The following is an 11,819-nucleotide window of genomic DNA, read 5'->3' on the forward strand; positions in this document are numbered from 1 at the left end:
GCTTTTCGGCAAAGGGATGTGCTTCAATTTCCAAAGTAAAGGGACCAAACACCGTCGGGTGGATACCCCATATGATATTCAGAGGGTGTCCGCTGCTTGCGGATGGCCCAGAAGTGCTCGTTTTCCTCGCACACTCTGTCCTCTGCAGTCCAAAGCCGTAGTCTTATAATCAAGCAGTGACTTCCTCTGAAGTTGCTTGTATTGACCTAAATAGGTTGGGGCGGGTGAGGACACACAGACAACATGAAAAAGCTGTGCTGGTTGCCCAACAAAGAAGTGTCTGCTTTGTGGTGAGCACTTTTAACATATAAGCACTTTTAACATACTGTTAAAGAACATGATTTTCATGTTTGCATTAGTTCACACCAAAAGCCTTGCAAAGTAGCAAAGTGAGTGAAAATAAAATCTGCATTTAAGCGGTAAACAAAACAGTTAAAATTTGACTTCTCGTAATTTGAGTGCTACACACTAACGCAATGCATTTCAAAGTGAACTGGTGTATTTCTTCTATACATCCAGCTGTGATGCATCTAACAGATCAGGAAAAGAAACACTAGGGTGGAGCAACATTAACATTAGCTGCCCTGAGAAAATCAGTGATTGTCAGGGAGTGGGGATGAGATGGAGAGGTCTCTCTCCAAATTTAAATAGAGCTCAGAAGCAAAAAATGTCTGGCACCTTTGAAATGCTGTGGGGTGGGGGTTAGGTGTATTATATGGGATACAGAAGCTCCAGCCATCTCCTGATGGACAATTGGTAGCACCTGATGAGCACCCAAACATAAGCAACTCTCTCTTTTCTGCAAGCAAGCAACACAAGTTAAAGGAAACATCTACAGCTGTAGGCCAGGCTGCAGCCAGAAGACCTGTGCTCAGGCCTGAATTTCTTTCTCTGTACCCCCTTTTCACCAGCTGTATGTCAAGTAAAACAGCATTCAACCTTTGTAAGTTGCTTTGAAACCAAGCAGAGAAAAGTAGCATACAGGAATTCATCCTATTTACAGAGGCTGACATAAACAGCATGGCCTTGGTACTACCTGGCAAAAGTCATTTTCAGTCTATTCATACTTAAATTGCCCAAGCTTATTTTCTATGAGCCTTTTGTTACAGCAAACCAGAACTACTATACCCTGTGTCTATTTGCACAAGAACAGTTGGAATTGGTTTTTAAAGATCATTGTGCTATGATTATGCAGTCACTGCTAGAGCTGGGGGTAGAGCAGGAACCCAAGGAAGGTTTCTGTGATGGCACGGCTTACCCCAACTGCATCCTCGTCCACCAGTTTGAGGAAGGAGCATCTTCCCCCGGGGGCTGAGCAGGAGCACCTTGCCACATCGAGGAGCTCTGCCGATTCAACGCAGCTGAAGAGGAGTCCCATGCGACTTGCAGCCGTCTGCCTGGCGCGTTTGGCCGTCGCAGGCCTCGAGCATGCTTAGGCCATCTCGCCCAGTACGTGAGCCATGCTCACACGAGCCACACGCAAGCTCCTGTGCTCCCACCAATGTTTCAGTGCTATCAAATCATGAGGGGGCTTATTAACAGAAAGCTCCCAACTACCTTCTGCCCTGCCCACGCAGTATTTATGATTTTTCAGTCAGCGCTGCCTGCCCCCTCACGAGGAAATAGCTTGAGCCTGCCATGTGACTAAAACAAAATGGATGGTACACTCTACAACCTGGGTGCTAATATCTGCCATTTTGTGGTGCTAAGGGACATAGTTTGGGAATGGGACTCAGTAGGTTGGGTTGATGGTTAGACTTGGTGACCTTGAAGGTCTTTTCTAACTTAGATAATTCTATGATTCTTCCAGAATGCCCCAAAAGCACACACCTAGTGACTTCGGCTATCCTATCTGCTGAGGCCACTGAGATGTCTCCTCAAAGATGTTTTAAGAATGAGGGAACTTTTCAGTCCCCACTCACAGGCAGGTGCCATACTGCTGTCTCACCCACCACTGCCTCCTCAGCCGTGGGGCAGCTTATTAGTAAAGAAAAACCCTTACACTTCTCCATAGCCCTTTGCCATTTCTGAGCAAGTCTCACCCCCTAACATTTATTGTTGTGGTTTAGGTCCTTACAGCAACGTTACTGAAAATAAATCATACTATGTTGAAATACTTACTGTGAAATACGCTATTATACAAGGGTAAGAACAAACCACTGCTCTGCAGACAGCAAGAAGAGGAGCACATGGACCACATTAAGCAGACATTGGGCCCACCAGACTTACGCAGGTACTGAAACATTAGGAGGGTGCAGAGAAACAACAGGAAAGTATATTGTTTTAGGGTTTTTTTACTTAAAAGATGAGAGAGAGAGAGCCTAGGGGAGAGGAACGCATGAAAAAGAGGAGGATAAGCCCTTTTTTTTTTTTTGGCTACTCTAGATGGGGTTTTCCTCTGTTTAAATGCTGAAGGACAGAAAGATTTTAAATTAAAATCTTAATAAATATAGCCCTGAGGCTAGTAACATTATTACATCCAAGATGATTACAGCAACCAAGCCACAAAAGAAATATATATATATATTTATTTGAAGCATAATAAGCCTCAATATTTAGTCAGGAGAAGGCTAGGCAGCTAACTGACTTCCAAAGTAGTGAATTTTGCATTCCGCTGCACTGAAAGGATAAACCAACAGTGTACTTATTTTGCAGGGCTTGGTTTCATTTCTGTACAAGATAGCATTATTACTGTTTCTACTTATATATAAATTACAATTGCTCAGATCATGTGCATAAGGGTTGGCAGGAGAGAAGCCCGAGTCTGCAATAAGTGATAGGTGATATAGAGATAATTAGCTTCCTTGTGAAAGAACAACTTGGGTCCTCCAGCTTGCTTGAGTGAACAAGGTTTGTTCTCCTTGAGATATCTGCCTTTTTTCAATTGATTCTAATTTGAAGACAAGGTACCACAATTTATTTGTGTGTTGTTTTACTGCTTGTTTGTTTTAATTATGGGAATATTTTAATAAAGGATATGGGGAAAATACAGGGATACAAAGAAGAGGATACAAGCTGATAAAGATGATTAAATCATAGAACGACTGCAGAGTGGGTCATGAAGTGTTATAATCCCCAACTCCCCTCTGCTTTCTGCCTCAATGTGTTAATGCATCACACTTTAGTACAGTGACACTTTCAGCCCTAGGTGGAAATTCACACATGATGAAGAGGTGGAGGAGGATTTCCAGATGGTCAGACCTCAGGGAGTGCGAAAAGGTGGGGGGAGGAAGGGAGAAACTGCTGAAGGAAATCGGACTTCGGTCACATCAGTAATTTCCAGCTGAAAAAGGAATATTAAAAAAAAATCCCATACCAAAGCCAGGTGCATTCAGGTTTGGATGTTGTGTATGATAATTCCTCACCACTGCTGGTTGTGAAAGATGCCTTGGAACTATTGGCTTATCTGTGTGTAACAGTAGAAGGGGCGAGCTTCGTTTCCTTGGCCAAATTTCAACATGGGTACTAAAGCATCCCAACATAGACCCAATTAGTTGCTCTATTCTCTACAGCTCCTCTTTACTAGAGGCTATTACAGAGTAGTACTTGCTCTGAACTGCACACAAACTTTCCCTACAGCAGAGATTGCATTTGACTGCTGTGTCCTCTGGGGCCCTCTTCTGCAGGGCCACATCTCCAAGAGCAGTGAAGGGCACTGAGAGAGAAAAAAAAGCAAGGCCTGCAGCTAGTGGGTCCCCATCGCACCCCAAAATAGGCCCCGCTTCCCCTTTGGGAGAAGTACAAGGCAGCAGCTGCTATCACACAGCTGGACTTCTCTAAGGCTGCCTCATTTACTGTGGCCTTTTGGGGGGAACGGGAAAGTAGTCATGGTCCAGAGTTCAAGGGGTCTGGTCCTTCAGGATGAGAGGTGCTAGGACTGCATAAGGAATTTGTAATAGATAGTACTTTGCACAGCCACAGCTCTTTCCAGCTGTCAGTGTCAGGGGACCTTCAAGATAATCACATATTTAGGCAATAGAGTACCCCTACACTGGGGAGAAAAGGAAAAAAATAAAAAGATTGTCTCCTTAAAAGAGTATAAAAGGTGAACATCAGATACGATGACTCTGACCACAGTTCCGAAGGCTCTGCTTCACTTCTTAGGTGTTCCTTGGATCAGAGCATTTCCCCTACCGCAAATAGACACTAAGGATGCCAGTAGTATGCAGTCATGATGGAAAGCAATGTTTTGTTGAATATCACCAGTATGATTGTACACTACTTACCTGTATTTCCTGGATGGCAACAAAGTAAGTTGACCAGAGGATGATGAACTACTTGGACAAATGTCATGAGAAATGAGGCTGTCGCACTGTTTACACTTTGGGGAAATGTTTGTTGAACGTCCACTCCCTGACACTCCCAGTACAAACCACATTGTGCACACAGGGTCAGAAAAAAGCTCAGGGAGACAGATGAAACTGCTTTGCTTTGTTCTGATCCCGCTAGTGCAACTTGAAATCTGTGCTTTTAGCTGATGCTGAATACCTCCACCCATTATATGAATTTAAATGTTAAAATCACTGATGTAGCAAAAGGTGAAGGACCATGAGGCACCTGTTGTGTTAGTAAGTCCCATCGTGATATATCTAAGATGCCTAGGTGCCTGGCCCCAGCTTTAGTGGCAGGTCCAGGGCCTCTGGACCTGTAAAGCCTGCAGCATCCATCTCAGGCTTAAGCCCCTTACCATGACTGAATGAACATCTCTGACTTTCTTCCCTAAAGGGCTCAGCGCAGCAGGTGTTTTCAGTCTGCCCACCTTCCAGATCAGGTGTCCAAAACTGCAGCAGTAAATATCATTCTTTTCTTCCCTTTTCCTAAAAGAGCTCAAGGTGGGTGGAGAGGATGGCAGCAAGCTATTTTTATTCATACCTTCATTTAGTCAGTAGTCCAACAGTTCACAATAGAAGAGCTGGGCTCAGTCTCCTTCTCTGCCTTACAGGAGTCCTGGGAAGCACGAAAACAAGTCAGGTCTCCTCAGGAGGAGCAAACTATGGGGTGATGCTGGGAGGGGGGCACCGGGGTGCTCTCCAAGCCTCCGGTTGCACCCGTACATACCCAAGGGCATATGCTGCCACTAGGTATGCTGTTCTGAGAGTCGTGAGGCCAGACCCCCTGCTGCAGCACGCAGCCAAAACATCCCAAAGTACCTCATCCCCATCAGAACAGCTTCCAGAGGACAGAGGCAGTCCATCCCTGGCACAGAGCACAACCCGGTGAGCACACTCTTCTGGGAGAGGAGACGTTCAGACTCCCTGGGGCAGAAGGGAATTGAGCCATGTGAAATTCCCTGTGCTCGGCCCTAGCCTTTTGAGCGCGGAGCAGTGTGTACACAAAACATGGCAGCGCTGCCAACCACCCTGCCTTTCCCTGACAAGAACGGACCACGCTCTGTTCCTGGAGGAAAGCCAGAAGGGAGTCAAAATTGTGATGCCCAAGGGATGCTCAGCCCCTGAGCAAGGTAGACTTCAGAGGCAGCATTCCCCATCACCTACTTGGGCAGCAAAGCAGCCTTTTGGATTTGGTGGCTGCCATTTTGAGGGTGTGCACGGCCCAGGGAGCTTCACTACAGAACGCGAAGATTTGGGGTTTCCAGTGGCTGCCAAGAATTGGAATCGCAACACTCTCCACGATGGCACCCAAGCCTTTTTGTAAGGCTGCTTTCTTAACAGCAGAAGCGTATTCCCTCAAACCAGGTCATCATTGCAGTTGCCCCGATAGCAGTCCACGAAGCAAGAGTAGATGGAGCTCCCTCACAGTTACCATGTGGCAGACACCGTGCCGTCTCGTCTGCCCAAAGAGTCGGCATTACAGGAGAGCACAGTTCACCAGTTCAAGGACTATGCATTGCCAGGTGATGCTCTTCCCCTCTCCAAGTGGCAGGGCACAAACAAACTTTCAGGACTGAGTCTGTAGTACTATTGATCCCGCTGTTACCTAGACAAGTTACAGGGCTTAATTTGTTCATCAGTAGCTGTTAAAGAACAAAAAAAGAACACAGATGTTAGGCTGGATTTAGACAAGGCAAACACTCAGCTACGTATTAAGGACTGAAAGTAAAAAAAAGTGATTGATAGCAGCTGATGGAAACCATTCATACAGCAGAAGTGGAAGAGTTGAAGAAGAGTGAGGTAAAGGGGTAGAAGCAGAGTATTTGCCTGTAGCAGGACTGCTGCTGTTAGCCATCACAGGCATGAACAAGGAAGGAGTAAGCAGGTGTTTATCCTTTCTGCTCCTTGAAAAGGCAGGAAAGGTTTCCAACACCAGCCATGAACCCAGAGCAAGGCTACCGCCTCCTGCAGACCTCCAGCTCAGGCCTCTGTGGCACCCAAAATAGCTCTGAATTGCCCTAGTGCCAGGAGACTATTCCACGTGACAGAGGAACAGTGCCTAAGCTTTTTGGGAAAAAAAAAAAAACATCACTCAGAGGCTTTAACCCCATGGCCAGCCCAGAAACATGGAGCAGAGGCCTGGTGACCGACTGCAAATCTCATGTCCTGGTTTCTCTGCCGGACTCATGCAGCCCACAGAGACAGCACGAGGCACAGGCCAGCCTGGCGCACAGCAAAAACAACTTAATCTCCCTATGGACTCCTGAACTCAACAGGTTGTATTCTGGTTTGGGGCTTCTGACACAAAAGCACACGGAAAAGGCCTTCTAGCAGGAAACGCCTAGCACCTTCAAACGGGAAGCCAAAACTAACAGTCTTGCGGAGATATCCTCCCTGCCCCCAACCCCTCAGGTTAGCTCCCAGAACAAGAGGGACCACAGAGGAGGCTGCGACCACCAGAAGACCCTGCTGGCAGCAGCCCTTGCTGCGTGCACCCCACTTGATGCAGGGGTGACCGTGATGGCTGGCAGGAAAGGGTTACCAGAAGAGGTGGGGCCCTTTGGAAACAGGCCTGGATGCTGCAGAGCTTTTCACCTTTAGCTTCCTTCGCTTTTCCGCAGCTAGGTGCGGGCTGCCAGCCCATTCTAATTTCTCTGCTTGGGATGGATCCTCACTCCTCTGTTTAACAGAGTTCTGCCAGACTTAAAAAAAAGTTAGAAATGGACAGAAAGTAAAGCATGCATCCCTTTGTCACAAGCCTGTATTTCAAATGCTCCAAACCTATTTAATACCTTGGACTTCACTAGATTTTTGTCTCATGATGAAGACTATTCCCTGGAACCTCTATCCCCTTTTCTTTCCAAAAAAGAACAAAAGATAAGTTTTAACTTGGTGTTGATGCAATATTCACCCCACCCAGAACAGTGTAACCAACTTTGAAAGCTCATGTAAAAAACATGAAGAGTAATTTTTACTTAGCTCTTGTTATGAACAATTCAGAGATAAGAAACAAGGCAAGACACGTCTCAGCTGCAAGTGTGAACATGATCTCAACACTGCAACATTTTCCTTGCCTGGCTAGAGATGGGTTGGCAGCATGAGGTAAATGAAGGTAGGTTACAGGTGACAAGAATGTAAAAAGCCTGTTATTAAGCTAGGTGTAAGCAGTCTTGAAACTTCATTAGGGCCAGGGAATTCAGCCCTGGACATTGCACCTGCTTGATTGTTCACTGAAAATTAACGTTAAACAAATGCTGTAAAGTTGAAACCAACCTGGAGAGGATTCAGATGCACCTCTCCCTACCCTCCGACTGGGCAGTGGATGGAAAGAGGATGGTCTCATGGACATGTGCCACGCTACTTTTCCTCTTTCAGGAGGAAGCAAAGTCCTTTTCATCACAGCATTCCCAAGGTGTGCAGGGCAGGTTATTTGCTGTCCTCCAACTGTAGCTGGAAGCAGGAAGGAACTGCAGAACTGCAGCACAGTAAAGGTGCATTTGAGCGCTGACCTATTTTTGTTCATCTGCCATGGGAGAGACATGTGGAAACATTGTGGTTTGATGCGTTTGATTAAAAATATGCTAATGAATAAAGAAAATTAAGTGCATCCCTTGGGCTTCTGGCAAGCTGCCAAGACAGACACTGGGACCACCAACAGGGGGTCCTTATGGTTCAGCTTTTGCAAGCCTTCAGCTTCCAACTGCAGAAGACGGTGACCCAGCGGAAACGGGGCTTAAAGTTGAGTGTTTTGTGTGTCCTGCCTCCACTCCTCTCCAAATGCCACAATATTTGAAAATTTATGCCCCAGGTGCTGGAATCAACAAGCATAAGAACATCTTTGTTTGCATTAAAAAAAAAAAATACTTCTACCATCATTGTTGCAGAAAGCAAGCTTGCAAACACGAAGCAAGTGCACTCAAAAGGCTTGGAAACAAAAAGACTGAAAGAGAACTCCGAGTTCATTTTCTAAAGCATCTCATTATTTCTAAACCAAACGTAGTTTTGGAGGCCTAACTTATGGTTTTCAAGCTCCTGAGGCAAAGCTGCAAATGTGGCCTTTATTCCCACGCAGGAGCAGCTCTGCCTGCCCTCCTCCCTCCATGCCGTTCAGGGAGGGGAAAGGGAAAAAAAGCAAATCAAAACAACTCAACCAGGCACGGCGTTACCCTCCGTTCCACAAGTGTTTGCTGCACTGCTGTCATCACTCAAGGTACCACATTAGAAAGCTCTAACCTGGCTATGGGAATAGGTAAATCACCTGCTCTGCTACTGTTCCGCAAGTAGGAAACAGCTCTCATGAGCAAAGTCTGAGGTGTCCAGTTCTGCCAGCACTAATAATCCTTCTGCGGGTAGTGGTTCTTCCCATAATCTGATTCAGTCTCCATCATCCTGCAGTCTTCAGAGCTGGAAATGGACAGCTGACCATGACTGGGGAAGCAAGAGCCCGTCACCTGGTGGCACTGCTCAGCACCTAGCTGGAGTCACCAGGAAGGAGAGGAAAGAAGGGTTCATATCTAGTTAAAGCCATCTGAACCTAACTAAAAGATTTGAAACCCTAGAAGCTGGGCTTCCACAGACTTTCTATAAAGAAATGAAATCTGAGGCCCTAGAATGGAAGAGGTTCTCCCTCAGCCCTGCCCAGGGTGCTAACTAGAAGAGTTGCTGTATGTAAAACCAAACACCTAATCTACCCTGCAGGCATCTGTTCAGCAACCTAGTAGGTCTTGGTTTTCATAGCTCCACCTCCCAAGCAGGAAACAGTTTTTAACTTCTGAATCCTGCAATTTTGGCCAAGGATCCTTTTGTCAGGGAGATTTGCATCTGGCTTGGACTGTTTCTCTCAGGTTTTCTTCAGCTTTTCTAAAACTGAAGAGCCAGACAAACTTTTCTGAGTAAAACCGTAGGCTATCTTGGGCAATGTTACCATGGTCGTTTTCATTTAGAAGCAAGAATTTGACTATTTTTAAGATAATTGCTCCTTCCCCCAGTCCACAGTTGTTTTCCTTGTTTACATGTACAGCAGCATAATGCTGTCATTTTGCGGGGAGGGTAATCATGTTACAGAGCACTCTTACAGACCACAGGGTGAGAAACACTCATCTAAACAGCAAGTTCAGTTTGTTGTATGTGTTTTCCTTTTAAATAAAACCCAGTACTATTAAGCAGTAACTTTCCTCGTCTCTTAGTGCTACATGTATGTACAAGTTTGTCCTTGAATTCTGGTATTTGGCCTATGAAGCCAACATGCATAAAGCCTCCGATAGCCTGAACGCTAGACTTTAAAAACAAACCCTATAAACTCTGATTATATCGAAAACATGATTCTGCCTCAAAGCCAAGTAGCAAAGCCCATTGGAAGGAACTTACTGTAAACACTGGAAATTAATCAACCTTATCAGGACAGTAACTGCAGAGCATAGGGTCCCAGTCATACCTCTGCATTTCACCTCTAACCCCGCTGGAGTTGCAAGGCTTAGGGGGGAGCATTTGCTGGCATTTCCCTAGCAGATTCCATTCCCACAGCAGACACTAAGCAGTTTGCAGCTGGGGGGCAAAGAGACTGGGGAGCAGGAAAAGAAGGGTTTTTAACAGGATATACCCACCCCCAAACTGAGGCTTTATGCTGCAAGGAAAAAACAGCATCTTTAGTTACCCCTAGAAACAAAACGTTTTGTGAAGTAATGCATAGTCCCCCGGAACAATAACTATTCTTTCTGGCATGCAAATCAGCGCTCAGTGAGCAGAACAAACTTACACTTGCATTGCAAACTGCTTTAATGCTATAGAAATTGTAAAGCCACCATCCTCGTGAGAAACTGCTGGTTCTGCTGCACACTAGAATGTTTAGGCAAGAGTTAACTTTGTGTCTGCACGCAAAAGGAAAACTTTAACTTAGAACAAGGTCTCCTACTGCACAAGAGAATCAATGGCAGAGCAAGAACAGAATAATCTAGTTAGCAGGGATTTCTACACGTAATTCAGGTAGCAGATTAATAGCGACTACTTGTAATCTCATCTGAGCATGCTGAATAGCCCCTCTCCATGGTAGAGCTTCTAACTTCTGAAGCCACAAGATGGAGCCAAGTTCTCAGGAAGAGGTGCCTGTGCCATCCCAGGAACTGGGAGAGCGTTCAGCACACAGAAGAAACCACACTAGTTTCTGGTTCGGGCAGAGCACAGACAAGCACCAAGGCTGAAGTCAAGCCACGTATGTACAATCATTACCCAGTCTGATGCTGCTGTAACTTAAGGGAGGCCTATTCCTCACAGCCACCCGAGAGCATCTGAATAGAAGGGCCTCATTCTGGGCTTCAGGTACAGCTATATAGTACTGTCCAGAAGCCTCTCCTGCCCCCTAAGTAACTTTTCATGTTCCTCATGCCAAGAGTACTTTAAAAATAGACTTCACTGGAAAGGAGAGCTATGTAAGCCACCATGTCAATCTGAAACAGAAGGCAAACATCAGGCAAGCACCACATAAGCAAGATTATTTAAACAGCTGTAATCCTTGGCCAGGAGTCATCAAAGGGACATTCCACTTCCAACTTGTACGGCAGTGGCAGTAGAAACTGCACCCAACAGCAAGTTTACTGTGAACCCCATTTCTGTGCCATTCAGAATTCAGTGACGTGAACAGTGCAGTGAGTCTGTCTCAAACCATCCTACCTCACAGGCATCTCTGCGCAAGTTCGTTCATCACAAACCAACACAGAATAGTCTCACGTTCAAGACTATGTATCAGCACTTCCACACAACATTGTTTGTTCTGTTATTTGCCCATCAAAATTGACCAAAAAGAGAGGAAAGGAACTCTGTTTACACTGTCAGTGCAAGCTGTCTGATCTAGTTATGTTGTGGAAAGTTAGCCATGATGATCAACAATTCAGGCCACTGCAGTGGTGTAATTCTGAAATATACGTAGACAGTTTCACCAGCACTGATGAGAGGATCCTCACTCACTTCTTCCTCTCCTCCTTCCTCACAGCCTGGAATATAAGCATATTATAGCTTTGATACAAGCAAAAGGTCAGTTCCAGAAACTGGAAGTCAATGGCTGCTTGGTTTAAGAATTTAGGAATTAGACTTGCTCACAAAATACTGTAAAAATCAATAACAAACAAATATGGTGCCTATTTTTCTTTTTTTTTTTATTATCAATAGTAATACAAATCAGTTGTATTAGCATGATAATGAAAAGTGACCTTTTTTATAGACATTAGAAATGTTTGTGCAAGTTAGAGACAAAGCTCTGAAGCTATGTAAGAAAAAAATAAGTTTACATTGTGTAGTATAACATACATGGTTTAGAGGCAATCTTATTAAATCTTGCAGTCACAATCACTTCCTCTATGCTAAACCTCTTTCTTGGTGTTAAGAGATAACACCTTCCCCTCCCAAGAGGAACACCTGCCATTTCCATGAAGTGTGGAGATCATGGTGAAAATCATAGCTTTTTTTGTTCCTCTTCCTTCTCCCAACTACAAAGTC

This window comes from Anser cygnoides, chromosome 6 (assembly GCF_040182565.1).
Source record: "Anser cygnoides isolate HZ-2024a breed goose chromosome 6, Taihu_goose_T2T_genome, whole genome shotgun sequence".
Classification (NCBI taxonomy): Eukaryota; Metazoa; Chordata; class Aves; order Anseriformes; family Anatidae; genus Anser; species Anser cygnoides.